This window comes from Mercurialis annua, linkage group LG1-X (assembly GCF_937616625.2).
Source record: "Mercurialis annua linkage group LG1-X, ddMerAnnu1.2, whole genome shotgun sequence".
NCBI classification, from domain to species: domain Eukaryota; kingdom Viridiplantae; phylum Streptophyta; class Magnoliopsida; order Malpighiales; family Euphorbiaceae; genus Mercurialis; species Mercurialis annua.
This window is the reverse complement of record NC_065570.1, coordinates 22,831,644-22,848,074: the sequence shown is the minus strand read 5'-3', so window position 1 is coordinate 22,848,074 and position 16,431 is coordinate 22,831,644.

Genomic DNA, 16,431 nt, shown 5'->3' with positions numbered 1-16,431 from the left:
TGGATATAAGAATGGCATGAGTTGGGGACTGTACCATATGGTTATGGTTAACTCGGTTGAACTATCTCGGGACCAAACCATCAGGATTAAGTTACAAGAATGGTACGAGTTAACTTGGTGGAACTATCCCGGGACTGTACTAGATGGTTGTGGTTAACTCGATTGAGTTATCACGGGATCAAACCATCAGGATCACGTTACAAGCGACTTTTCAAAAGTCCATCTCGGTGAGCATGTACTACGATGATACAATCTAGGATCTCAACCGCAAACTAAAGAAATTAAATATTAAAATAGAGAGATATCAAACCATAATAAGAAATGAAAGATGTCAGTTCTGAATAAACCATATGTTTATGAAAGGTTTATAAAATGTATACGAATATATAATGTATGATTTGAAAAGAGTATTTTCTACATAAAACAGTTTTCAAATGTTTTCAACCTTTTATGTGATATTGTTTGTTATTTGGTGAACACACTCAATTTTATACTGACCCCATTGCTCATCCCATTTTTCAGAATGAGTAAGCTATGATTTGGAAAGTCAAGCTTCCGATGTTTAATTCTAGAAAGTCATTTGTACAAGAAGGGAAATAAGGTTTTCATTCTAGCAGTCCGCAGTAGTTTAGATGTTTTTGACTGCATTCATATAATGTGTTTTCACACTGATATATATTTCAAATGGGGTCACATGTATATTGATATAATTTGATATACAAAATATGTTTTATAAAAGGGAAAAATTTACAATTTTTTAAGGCTTGCTACGGGTTTCGGAACTACCACTCTCACTCAGCATAGTCTGACCCCGTTGTTGTTTAACATTTTCAGGTGCTTAGAGTTTGGACTTGACTACTGTCCACCTTTTTAATTTGGAAGTCGACTTTTGGCATGTATAGTTCCTGACTTCCGTATTGCTGCATTAGTAGGTTGCTTTTGGTGCAGTCGTGGCCTAATACAGCAATGTATTGTATACCTTTGTGTATACTTGTTGTTTTGTATATATCCTTTTATATGCTACGTCAAATGTTGTTGTCACGACCCGATTTTTGAATCGCGACTAGCGTTAGGGAATGGGAGTGGTAGCTCCGAAACCCGTAGCAAGTCTAATACCACTAAAACGTTAGCTCAAACAGTCAAACATATAGTGATCATACAAACGGAAGCAAGTATATAAACATATATACATATGTACAAGTTCGATCGATACAAAACATAACGGCGTGTCACTTCCGTACCACGTACGTACTAGCACGGTGATATACAAACATATAATAGTGTATCTAGGTCACATCATGGGCAACTAGTTTCGTGGAACAAAACGACGTCTAACATAGCCTATAAAAATATATATACATATAACAGCAAGTACAAACAACCATAACAATACTCTACTATCTCAGGCCTCGACTCTGTCAAAAGTAACCTAGTACTACAACACTATGGAAGTTAGGAACTATACATATGCCAAAAGTCGACTTCCAGATCAAAAAGGTGGACACTAGTCAAGTCCAAACTCTAAGCACCTAAAAATGTTAAACAACAACGGGGTCTGACTATGCTGAGTGAGGTTATACGTTACTGAAGGTATTATAAAAATAACATCGTGATTTAAACAAAGCATTCATACAATCACATAATATGAGCTAAGTATTTGATCCGATTGAAACCCTAATCTTACAAACAATTCTGAATTAGGCATTTCCTAGTTGTAACAAGCAATTTTTATTTCTCAAATCCTTTTGGTAATGTCCCGAGATAGTTCAACCGAGTTTAGCCTCTGCCAAGTGGTACAGTCCTGGGATAGTTCGACCGAATTAAACTGGTACCATTACTTATAATCAAACGATCAAGGTGTGAGTCCCGAGATAGTTCCACCGAGTTCAACTCACTAGACACAGGTCCCGAAATAGTTCCACTGAGTTTAACCTCGTGTCAAACGCAAATGAATTAGTCTATTTCTATATTCTAAGACTTACCCGACAATGGTGATCACACAGTCTATTAACACCCAATAGGTAGCTTGTTTCCTCGGATCGTCCACTGTTTTTCATACATGTGAACAATCAACAAAATAATACGCGATACAAACAAGTCATATAATATGCGATGCATTTGATACTACAATTATACTATATTAAATAGCTTTTATATATTAATACTCAAAAGTAAAGTATAACTCACATAAACCGCTATCCAATTAATACAGTTTTTATATGATGATGGAACCCCGTTAAGCCAAATCTGTCGATCTTGTAGCTTGTCGATATGTTTGTCACATATTCAACTCATATATACGAACTTAGGTCGACAATTCTTAATCTTAATACGATTCTTTAACTCAGTATCTCTTAATCATAATCTCAAAATTTCATATTCATGTAACCGTACTTGAAGTCGATAACGTATTTCACTTTTTAATTACGTATTTCATACTTTCTAATTCATAATCCTTTAACGTTTTTGATGGTTTATAATAACCAAAATACATTGCATTTCGTTATTTACATATCACCATTATCTTTAGCCACATATAAAACATGTTTTCGATACTCGTTTAACTCCATTTTTAAACTACGGAGAACCACGTCGGAATAGAGTGTTTTAATACTTGATACGCATGAGAAGCCTTCTCCCTTGCTGTACCCTCCCCTTGCTGAAAAAGGGAGTGACCGACGTGAAGAGCCTGTCACAGCCCGTCTCACGCCGTGCTATGCCAGCACAGTGTGAGACCCTGCTGGACGTGAGTCCCACAGGTATGGCAGCCCCACCAGCTCTGGTCATCCCTACAAAACCAATTCCGACATAATAGCCAACCCTCATAACTCGCCAATGCAAAAACTTAGCTTAACACTCACTTAACAAGGCATCAATACATGATTTTCAGCATCAAAAATTAACTCCTTAACTCATCAACCATAAATAGCCCTATAACTTTAAAACCCTAACTAAAAGTTGATTTCCTTACCTTGAATTGATGCCTTAGGTCAGTAGGTATTCCTTTCCTCATTCTAACAACGTGACAATCAATCAAAACCTACATCAAACGAAGATTCTACAAGTTTTTAAAGATTATTGCATGTCTTGGAGAAGAAGGAGTTGATGATCTCCATTTTTTTTCTTTTGCTGGAAATAAGGGTTTGCTGATTTAAATCATCACTTGCGAGTGGTATATATAGTTTGGCAAAGGTTCCATTTTATAAGTTGTCAACTTAAACCACTCTTTTTCTTTTACTAGTTTTAGTCCACTAATCGCTTAATTGTTTGAACTCAATAAATTTCGTATTATTTATAATCAATAAATAATACTAATTCATACCTTATTACTTTATATTTCAATAATTTATTTTAATACATTCTTGGCTAAAACGCTTAATTTCAAATCTGAGGCATAAAGCTCACTACCTGCATAAATAAAATAATTATTCCCATCAATAATCTTCTATTGTAATTTCCGAGAATTAAAATAATATTTACCAATTCGGGACTTAAAACTCTATTTTTATAATATTTCTTATGATTTCATTTAGTCCCGCTCTTGTTCCTTTTATTTAATTCTAATATCAAAATTCTCTTATTAGAATTCAAAAACCGACCTATTCGGTTCTTCTTTTATTTAATTCCTCTGATAATCTTTTATTCTTGTCACTTCAACTATTCAAAATGAGACATGTCGCCTACTTTAGCAACGTTAAACTTATGGGGTATTACATTCTTTTCCCCTTATAAAAGTTCGTCCTCGAATTTTCATATAACTTAATTACTTTAGTCTTGTAAAGATCTTACCATTTCTTATAACCATTGTACTTCATTCGCATCACGATACTGGGTGGCGCGTAGAATTACTATTCTACTCTTGCACTCTTGTTATACATCTATAAATTACCACAAATCTCCATTTCGATCTTTTCGTCTATAATGTTGTCAATCGCATTCTCATCTGCTCACGATCCTTCATTTGTTATCCTTTATCTATTCAATGCATATATTATGCTCTTCTTCTCATTATGTTGCTTACACATGTACAATTGTCCTTGTTGACCTATATTCAACTCATTTTATGATAACCGATATCGTCCCTAAAGATACTAATCCTGTCATACATTTCTTCGTATCTTACTCTTATGCCTTTGGTTTCCGCTCATGATAATCACTAGCATGGAGGTACTTAATGCTCGTTGTAACAGAGATAACCAATCTCGTTATCTACTAACTTCTCGCTTTAATAAGCTTGTACCTTTTTACTTCTTAGCTAAATATTTTGTTTACCCTTTATCCATCATTATTTATTTAATACCATAAGAGTCGTTTTTGTACCGTATCATTCTCGATACCATTTAAAACGTCGTTTTACCAATATATTAGGAAAGGAGGATTCAAAATTGTGTATAGAGGCGTTTTAGCTGATGCAAGAAGTAGTAGTAAAGAAGCTTCAAAGAGAAGGAATCAAAGGTGAAAAGGAATCCTGAGCTACTGATTTTGAAGATGTTTTATCCAATTAGACTCCGAGGTAGAAAATGTGGATTTTTTATTTTAAACTGCCGTATCAAAAAAACGAACTTAATGGATAATGCTTATGTCAGCTAGTTGATACGAGGACAAGGTTGAGACGTCGTCATTGGATCTAGAATGTGAGATATTTGATCAACGTTCCAGACACGTCATTGGTATTATATTTTGAGAAAATGGTTTTAACAGAGCTAAATATGATAAAAAGATTTCAATGGATTTTCAAATGAGATTTTAATAAGGTTTTAAGTGTTATATTGTGATTTGTTGGTTGATAGGTTGTGTTTAAGTGGTATGATTATGATGTGTTCAATTGTTCTTGATTAAGATAGTGACGTTGTCTTAATATCTTAGGGTCCCATAATGATATAAGCAGCGAATGGAGGATCAAACTGCTAAAGGGTGTCAAGGTTTTGGGATAGCAAGATGTGAGTTGTACTTAACATTTCGGCATTAAGTATCAGCTATTTTAAAAAGATATATATATATATATATATATATATATATATATATATATATATATATATATATATATATATATATATACATATTAGTTGAAAAGTATATAGTATATGAGTTTGAAAGTGTCGATATAATACCGACGAAACACGCGTTTCTGTTGGGCGGAAATAGAAATGTGTGTACACCAATGGTAAAATAAATATAAAATATGTTAATGTGTGGAATTATCAGACAGCCGTAAAGCTTCAGGTCTGAAGGATAAGAGCAGACTGTGGGTCTGTCGGATTATGTCAGATTGAGGATCTGAAAGTTGGGTCTCCCGACAAGTGGCATGGTGAGCTAAGCCCCGATAATCAAAGGATTGAGATATTTCAAAAGTATGTTTGTACGAGTACTTTGTGTAAGTTGCACGTCCGCAATTATTGTGATGAATGTTATGAAACACCAATATCTGAAAGATCAACGAGAAAGTCGTATTAATAATAATCAATAATAAACATTAATTCATGTTTAAGGTTTTGTCTCTAATGTATTTATATATATGTATTATCTATTTTGTTGATGCTTATTTGTAGCATGAAAACTCAACAGTTTTAACTAACCTGATTTATAGTTGAATATTTTCAGGGTTGGTTTAAATGTTTTGAAGGTTACCTGCCGAATTCTCGTTCTCGGAGGTACATTTTGGGATTTGAAGAGTCGTACATTTTTCATTCTAAATCCGCATTAAGCAGTAGATAGAGAGGTGTTATGTTAGCCGTCAAGAAAACGAGGTTGTTGGACCAGAGTTTAGTATGACCGTATACTGTTCATCCATAAATATGTTGTTTCTATGTTTTTGTACGTTGATGCAATTGTGAGTATATAATCATTTTTGGCTGTTCATTATGAGTTTATGGATAAAATGAATTTGTATGCCATGCTAAGGTAACAATGACTTAGACATGAGGAAAGGTAAAGCATGCCCACATAAAAATGATTTAGTAATTGGAAATTATATATGATGCATGCATAATATGTTTACCTGAATCGTGAAAAATATATAACGGATTTTATAAAAGGTTGCTAAAGAAAAAGTATTTTTGTTTTTGGGCTTGCTACGGGTTCTGGAGAAATCACTCCCGTCCCCTATTGCCGGTCAAGACTAATGGATTGAGGTCGTGACAACCTGGTTCGCCTCCGATGCACGAACAGTCGATGATTCTAAGTAGGCATAAACCAGAATTAAAACATATCCTAACTCTATGGAGTATTAGCCACCACATAGGATTAGCGCAACACCAATATCAATGCTAACGCATAAGCCAAATACAAAGTAAATATACATACTTAAACTATATCCAAAGTCATAAAACAAGTTTAGTCCTACTGAGTTCCACTTGAAAACATAATCCGGATACCTTTTCAAACAACTTGATAAAACAAGTCAAAGCCCAAAGTGGTGAGTTAGCTGAGTCATCAAGACTTCCAAGCTTTGTTCACATGTCGGGCAACCCAAGTCTAGCCTAACCCAACATAGCCAAGTTATAAGCAAATGTTTAAAATCCAGAAACCATTTGATTAATAAAAACCAAGTTTAAAAAGCAAAGGAACTTAATATCACTTAACTAAACATTTAATCAACACAGTGTTTGATAAAATCTATAATGATTTAACATTCTTGATATGACAATACAAGCCACAAAATGACTTAACAAACAAATCAACATTAAACGGATCCATCATGCCCAAGAAATTCCAACAATCAACTTAAACATCAATCCAATACTTAAAAATAGAATATGGCAAAGCACAACATTTCTCAGTTTCTTTTGGACATATTCCAACATCAAATGAACATCACAATCCAAGTGTAACATTATCATTTAAAGCATTATAAAAACAGGTCAAACCATTTAAATTAAGCCAAAACAGTTTATGAATACGACCAATGTATAAACCTGCACAAAATCACCAAATCTTGGGTTTGCACCAACAATAGATAACCCAACGTTTATGAATCGGAAAAACATGTAAAACAACCCTATGACATGCTTTGGACAATTCTAACAACCCAACAAGTTGCAACATCAAAGTAATCCATACTATCAAACCACACATGTACTAAAAATTGGATAACTCAATTCAGATTCAAAATCAACCAAAGGCATACTAATCGAACGATACACATCAATAGGCATGTAACATAACATTTCTAACATGAATTAACATAATTGACATCGAAATAATAATATCGTAGCAATTGGATTATGGGCCGCTCTAACATTCCAATTCAATTGCAACCCATACAATGCATAAACTATTGGAAATCAAAAGAGCATAAACGATTCCAATAATAACAGAACAAGTAATGTGACATACCAATCATAAAACATAATCAAAACAGCCCACAAATATTCAAATACATGCCACAACAACAAACATCTAGAATAGAAATCCAAATGATAACCACAACATTAATGATTCGTAACAATAGATAAAGGAAAGGATCAATTACTTTGGCTATGCAAAGGGAAAGGAGATCTCATAAATATTATGGATCTGTTGCTACAACAATTAAATCAAAGGACGAAATCAATACACAAAAGAATCAAGTGCATAAACAAGGATTTGAAATGGTAAAAGGTGGATTAGAACACTTACCAAACGATTGAGGGCTTAAACAATTGATGAAAAATGAAAGGAAAAGAGTGCTTAATCAAAATTAGGGTTTTGTGGTCAAGTGGGGGCTGAGGGAAAGAAGAAAAATGATTTTAGGATTTTTAATTCGCACAACGCACAACTTATCTTTTTAAAGAAGTTTTTTCCCGTCAGACGATCTTCTGTAATCATAGACGATCGTGTGTCAGCTCGTCTAGAGCATGCAAAATTTCAGCAACTAAAAAACGATCGTATGTCCTCCATAGACGATCATCTATACCTCCAAATGACGATCCAACCTACCAGCTTTGAGAAAATCCTCTCAGGGAACAGCATATCCGAAAATGAGCCCGATTTGACAGTTTAATTAGGAGATATTGACTAAAGCATGCGAGATTTCAAAACATGCGAACATTGTTTTGATAAACACCCAGAAATAAATCAAATCAACATAAGGTGCTTTAAGGCTCAAGGGATACACATATGTCACTCATCAAGACACAACCTAGGTATCACATAAGCTAGTCTTAACATATAATAATCTTTAATCAAGTCGGAAACATAGAGAGAACATGCCGAAATGAAAAATAACAACGAATGAAAAAAAAACAACCAATTTGAAATGGATAACTAAACCGACAAATTAATTTTAAAAACACAGGGTATTACATTTATTAATTCGTTGTTATATGATTTTGCATAGAAATGCATATTTTAGGGTTTTTGTTGATTGAATCCATGTAAATGTTATGGCATGCCTATGCTATGGATGTATATGTTTATCATAATGAATTAAATGTGTATAATCTGATTTGGAAGGATTCAATTACATCTATGATTGTTTCGATTAATCCTACGCAATTGTAGAGTATTTAAGCGAAATCAATGATTTATGAAATTTGTATTACATGAATGATTTGGAATGTTCTAGCTACTTCTATAAAATGAAATTTATGATGTTTTAAATATTTTAAACCAGTTGTTACATGTTGGGAACCTGTGGTGCATGATTTGGCATGATTCAGCATGTTTAGGCAATTACTAGAATTTTGTGATTACAATTAAATTTCATGGTTTGTGATTGTGTTGGATCTGATTTGGCTTGATATCATATGAATATGAATGTTATACTATTGATCTAACTTATTTCTATTCAAAAGCAACATTGAAATAATCAGTTGTTCTAGGCGTTATTACGTAAAATGGTGAATTCTTGGTTTATGAACATTGTAATCGCATGAATGTTTTGAAATATTATACTTTCCGATATAACATGTTTATTTTTAAATTATATATGATCATTGGTTACATGATTGGATTATATGAATGCATGATTTGTCTTATTTTAAATGTTTAAGTAATTTTTAGCGAAATTGCGTGATTATTTAATTTGGTATCTTTTTCATGAAATAATATGATATTATATGTTCTTATGAGGTATAATACTGATCTACATGATTTTGGAAGGTTGATTCATGTTTTCTTTAGTATGTGTTGTCTTATTTGCGAAACTAACTAGATTTACGCTCAAATGCCATGTTTTTGGATTCTATGATTTGTGGTGACTTAGGAATTGATTTGAATTTGTATTATATGAGAAAGGCATGTTCATTATATTATCTAAGGTGTTTTGGTTTGACTTTCATGTTTGGTCTTTTTTTAAGCTAGGTTCTATGAATGATTAATTGGCTTAATTTATGATAGGTTCGCTTGGCTGATTTCAAATGTCTTTCCATGTCATGTGATATAAAATATGTAGTTAGTATGCATGATAGGACTGTTGTACATTGGTTTTTGGCCTAATTAAATGTGTTGTTCTTTAGGGACTTTTATCGAACACTTGGTGGGCATATTGCCATGTTTTGAGTTGATTTTAGTTCCCTTGCTTTCCAATATGATACTTTTGGGTTATTTAAATGTTTTTCGGACTTTAAAATTTATTTTTATTTTGGTTTGATGTTATTGGATTAGACTTGGGTCCAATTTGTGAGAAGAAGCTTGGCAGTTATGCTAACCCGGCTGACTCACCCACATAGGATTTTAACTTGGTTTATTGTTTTTACCTAAGCTACTTAAATTGCATTTATGGATTATATTTTCAAAGTGGAAACTCGATTTGACTTGGCTATTGTATGACTTCAATTATTGTTTGAGTATGTAGTTTTACTCTGTGTTTGCCTTGTGCGTTGGCATTGTTTTGGTGGTTGTTCTAGTCCCACGTGGTGTTTAGTACTCCTTAGAGTTAGCGGTTGATATTGATTTTAACTTGTGCTTTATTTCTTAGACTCGTCGAGTAATTGTGCTTCAAAGTTGAACCAGGTCTAATTGTTTGCCAAACTATTTTTTGGGGGATTCGCAAGAAGTGAGTTTATGATACTATTTACCGCTTTATTAAGTAAATTGTATCTTTTGTATATGTATTGTATACGCATCTTTTGAACTATTTTTTGGACATTATAAATCTGAATTTGAATGGGCTACTTGATGGGCATCATCGAGATTGCATACGCACCGGTATGATCATTTGGGTATTTGAGGTAGGTTGGAGATTTATCTCGCCTTAGTGAAAGTGTCGGTGGAAGATACGTCTCCTAAGACTAATGTGATTTATTTAAGTGACAGTCGGGGATCAGCTATAGAGATACATCTCACCGACTCGACAACTAGATCTATATATTGTGGTTTAGGGTTTCAATGCTTGTCCATAATGAATGAAATGCTTTATAAATGTTTTTCACTTAATAAATGTAAATGGTAATATGAACTCATCTCAGTATATCGGACCCCGTTGTTTTCCCATTTTTCAGGATTACATTTTGAGCATGTTGTTGATTTCCTTGGAGGTTTACTTTTTATATAAAGATGGTCAAACTGATTCAAAACTCTTACACCGCAATAGTACTTAGTCGATGTCTTCTTTATTATCCTAAACTTGCTGATTTGTCTCGTCTGATTGTTGCTTACTCTTATTGGAATGATTTTACTTTGGTTTATGATAATTTATATAAAAGCCATGTCGTAGGACTCTCAGAATTGTGCCGAGCATTTGGTTATATTGTTGCTCATATATGTTGTTTATATAATTGCTTGTAATACCCGTAGTTTTTAAAGTACTAAATAGTGCCATGTATCTTAACATGGAAATAATTAAAATCGAGGAGGTCCAAATTAAGATAATATAATAAGAATATAGACCAAAGAGGATCTATTTTAATTGTCAAGAAATAAGAATTTATGTTTAGAAATTTTATTTGGTTAAAGCGGGTATTCACGGAAGTAAGAAAAGATCCATAATTAAAATAATTGGTAAGTCCCGAACTAATAATTGTTACATCAAAGTTCGTAAAATATTATTAATTTTGTGGGATTTGGACATAGATAATTGTGAGCGGAGCGGGGTTCGGGGGCTGCTCGCCCAGGCTTGTGGCTAACTTCTTTGATATGGAAATAGTTTGAAAAATGGAGTCGCCACCTAGTTCAATTAGGAAATGTCTTTTATACAGACTAGATAACCATACTCTCTTATGGGTAAGCTTATCGTGCATCGGACCAGAAGACCGGGTTTGTTGACCTACCCGAGACTCGTGTGCTTGACTTATCGGTTACTAATTTATTTACTGGATATATTCTTTTTATCTCATCTCAACATTCGATTTAGCAGTCCATAGGATATAGTTCCGGAAATAAACAAATATGGAAATGCAGTAGACACGTTTGATGCGCATATGACTCGATCTAGACTGGACATGGAAAACAAGTAGCAGATACTCCTAAGCATACATTTAAAGCTGGCGGTTTCTAACAAATTGAAGGAATCTTGCTGGTCTGCATTGATTACATGCACAAAGCCTAAACCTGGAGTCTAAGTTTGATTTATTTTATATAGGTGATCTTGAATGCCCTATACAACCGAGTTCAACCAACTAGACAAAGGTGTTGAGATAATTCCACTGAGTTTAACCTCGTGTGTAGCGCAAAGAATTAGTGTATTGTGACATCTAAGACTTACCCAACACTAGGGATCAGAAAGTCCTACTGACGTCCAATAGGTAGCTCGTTTCCACGGATCGTACACTGGTTTTTCATACTTATAAAGTAATCGATAAAACAACCAACGATATAATAGAATCATACAATATGCGATGCATTCGATATTGTACTTATAATATATATCAAATAGCTTTTAGTAATAACACACAAAAGTAAAGTGTAACTCATAGTAACCGCTATCCAAAACACACAAGTTCTATACGTCATTCAATCACCTCGCTATTCCAGCTCGCCGGTCTCGTAGCTCGTCGATTCTACCATTACAATAAAATGTCAATACTTATTAAACATCAAGCGAAAACCCTAGCGATAAACCCTAGGTTGAATTCTGAAACCGATATAACATTTTTCTTTTGCTACCTTATTCCTTTCGTTTTCGTTATACTTTTATAAAAGTACGCTTTAATCGACTTATATGATTAAAGCTTGTTTGACATACTTCTTTAGTTGGCAATACAATTTTCCTTACAATTACCTTATTATTCGTCTGAGCATCTTTGGCTAGGTTTAAAGTTCAACTGTCTCATATTCGAACACCGGGAGACCTCTATTTGGGTATGGCACGGTGTGTCAGACCTCGGCACATCGTGCCAACCATTTTAAGGACGAGCCCCTCTTCCTCGCGTCGTGCCTCCCCTAGAAAGGGAGAGGCATCTCACACCTCTTTCTAGCGTGTCAAGCCAGCGCCATTTCTGGCCTGGTGCGTCGTGCTAGAGACCTTCACATCGCGTCCATCATGGGAACGTCTTGAAACAGGATGGCTTGACCATTCCGACTCCGCACCATGCTCAAATATCAAACCAACATGCTTCCACTTCAATTACGAATAAAAGCTATCCAATTTCGGGATAAAAGAGACGAATACGACCTGATTTTGATAGTTCGGTTCGATCGCGTATAACAACTCAAACCTTAAATTACAAACAGCCCATAATTCATTGTATATCAGAATATTTACCTTGAAATTAAGTTCCTCGATGAAGATAGACGAGATATGTGAAGGATTGGAAAAGCAATAATTGAAAATAGAGCTTGGATGAAGAAACCCTAACTTCATATGCTCCAGTGCGTGGAAGATGGAGGAATGAATCAAATTTTTGTCTATGAGACCTAATTTCCATTCCTTAAATATATATATATATATACTCGGTCGAATGACACTTTGACTCAAGCAGCTCAATTACGCACTTTAACTCAATTTCTTAATTATTCGTCTGTAGCGACTACATAAGCTAATTCCAAATTTTGCGAAACTTTAACCATAAATCCTATATAATATAAAACAAATAAAAATATAATTTTTATTAGCACGAACTTACATTTTATTTTATATTAAATCTGTTCAATGTTAGAGGTCCCACTCATCTCAACTTGATAAAATAAACTATGTCCGAATTTCATAAAATTTTGTCGATTGCTTCTTAATAATTTTACTGACTTTGACATAAAATTTATTAGCTCGGAACTTATAAATTATTTTATTCTAATTTATGACCTTTTTCTTAGTCTCATTCGCACCCGCTTTAACGAATAAATATTTCCAAATTTCCTTATTATAATTAGATAATTATAACCGACCTACTTAAATTTCTTCTTCTTCATAATATCAATAATTTTGCATCTGTCCAATTCTGACTTCTCCAAACAGGGTATGTGGCCCACTTTACCAGTTTAAATTCACGGGGTATTTCATTCTTCCCCCTTACAAAAATTCATCCTCAAATTTTCATATACAGCTATATAACTTAGATAACTGATATAATTACTCTTAAACGGTATGGTTATGCTTTTATTCAGCATGCGATATACTTGTCGTGTAGATTCATAAGTTTAGTCCTTGTAAAATTGTTGCAAATAGCAGAACAATGTTGATCATTTTCCTTATCTGTCATTGTTTATCTAAAACTCATACTTTTTCTCCATCCTTTTTGGGAGCATATACTTGTACGTGCTTAAAGCGTATACCTCATATTTGATGCCATTTACATCACTCATCTCTTTCTTTGCAGTTTTTTAGTAATCTAAGAATCATTTCCATTATTAACGATGTTAATCCTTTCATTTCGATTAAACAAAATTTTGTCTGATATCCTCTGTCTCAAACTTTTCTCTATTCTCTTGCTTTTCTTATAATCCATATATATATCTATGATCTTCTACTACTCGTTATAGTATTAACTTTATAAACATACGATTTTCATAATCGTATATACCATTCCAATCTTATAACCTTGTTCATATACATTTTACTCTTTACTAGTGTACTTAAGCCCTTCACAAATTCTAGTTGTCTGCTAATTTTATTTTATCGACTAAACTCTTGCCCATGGGTTATAATATGCAAAATATGGAGAGCTTAGGATGTATGAACTTAGTGATACTATTCATCATCTTGTTATAAACCTAGAACCCCTCGGGCTCTAGAAAGCCAATTACTTAATCGATTATTATCCTCACTAAGTTCCATGTTGCACTAGTAGTCGTTGTAGAAATTAGTATGATTAATAACATTCCAATTTTATTTATCAATCTTTGAATACCTTGCTATGAACTCGATCATCTCCTTCTTTATATCATTACATTAATATGTTTCTTGCAGCCATGATGTTTCTTAATGATATTGAGGCAATCAACATTTATCGGCCCACACGATTCTTTCAAAATCTTTTAATGTGGACTATTAATGTCTGAAAAACGATGCGTAACACCATATTTCAGTATTATCCACAACACTAAAATAATGTACTTTTCTTTACTAATCATTATTTATGAAACATTTCAATTGTGTATATCCGATATATATTCCACCTTTTTTCTAATTATTAAACGATGATCGTATATCCACTCGAGCCAATAGATTTAACAAAGTCTTTTGACCTACACTTAATGCTTGACTCTTTCATACATGAACGTCTTTAGCTAACAATTGTCATCATATTGTAGTGATACATATGAGACCTTTATATATCTTCTGCTTGCTTATTAATTGCCATTCTAACTTTTAGAATATTACTATATATCGTTACAGTAGTTCTATAAACAACTTTAGCCACTTCTTCTCTGGGCTTTGAATCTGTAATAATTTACACTTCATATCAGGAAGGTAGTGTCCTTAGACTCTTACCCTGCAATCATAAAATAGTTCACTTATCTTATCATCATAATAGTATCCTTTGACCTCCGGCGTGACTATAATCGTTGCCCACTTTATACCCATACCTTAGAAACTAATCATTTGCATTCTCAATTATTGAGAAGCATATTCTATAACTCTATCAAAACTTATCTTAATATGTCTCCAATTAACGTTTAGCCATCCAATGTACCATCATCCTTACGCACTTCCTAGTCGTGCGAGTATCATTATTATAATATATCATTCCTTTAACTTTTTAACATTGGTTATATATATTGATCCTTTCATTAAGTATTCATACATATCTGCTGGAATCCTAGTTCAATCTTGTTTTCTGTGCGAAGATCTTTGAGAGATCTCTCAGCAACCATTTGCAGTATTCTGCAAATTTCAATACATTTATAAGTCCTTTAACTACAATAGTTACGTTTACTTGTTAGTCGCCTCGATCTTTCTAAACGTCGTTTAAGACTTTCTATGTCCCCAACACGTTTTTCATATTTGGAGAACTCGATCAAATCCAATAGTACTCGCGGATCTTTAAATCATAAAATATATACATGATGTGTGTCCCTCCTTCCTTAGTCAAACTAATCTATTGACCGTTAACGTCTCTTCTGGAACAATCCAGAACTAGCTCTTTCATAAGTATAGTTGAAACATTTATTCTCTCCGTGACTGTACCAAATCTTGTAGCGTTCGCACTACATTCTGAAAATCCACTTGTCGGCTCTAACTTATACTATCTTTACGATATGACTCTCTTTAATTTCTTCTTGTCTATATCTTATAAATGTTTAAAACGTATTCCTATTATCCTTCTTGATTCTTTTTTCTTTGATACTTGTATACATCCTTGTAGTTATGTTGTCTATTGACATTTTCATAATCAATGAACCATATTTCACTTCCAAATGTAATAGTTATTACTCGCTTTTATTTCTTCTTTGCACATATAGCTTATAAGTTTCTATATCATTACTTCTCATATTCTATGTTCCTTCTCCACATATATTAACCATGTCGTTTTAACATACTCGTATCCATACGTCACTACGACTCACTTACTGCGTCATTAATTTATGTCTTAACCCATACGGACTTCCACATTTCTCTTTCTTATTGGGTCTCATCGTAACTTTATGTTCTTCTATATATTGTTGATTCTATTCCTTTTGTTGCACCACGTAATTCCTCTTCTTACTTTTATCATAAAATTCTCATCCCGATGTATCGATCTTTTGTATCGCTTATCTCAATCGTGAGCTTATTCTGCCTTTTTCATTAGTACTGACGTACAAAGCCTTTATATCTTACATAATTTGACTTGCTCAACATTGCATAACGTGTCTTAATTATTCATATTATTCCTCGATACTTACGACTAAGGGTCACCATTGACATCCTTTTGTCAGCATATTACACTTCATAAACCATCTATCAGCTTTAATACCGGTACCAAAACATCACTTGTTAACTTAACTGGTTTGTTCCATTCTTTTCACTTCTAATCGCTAAACAGCCTTTGTAGTTTGAGAAACAATATACACCTATCATATTCATATAGATATACATTATGTAATTCACTGGCTAAGACATTATAATCACATGGCTTGGCATCAAAATTTCAT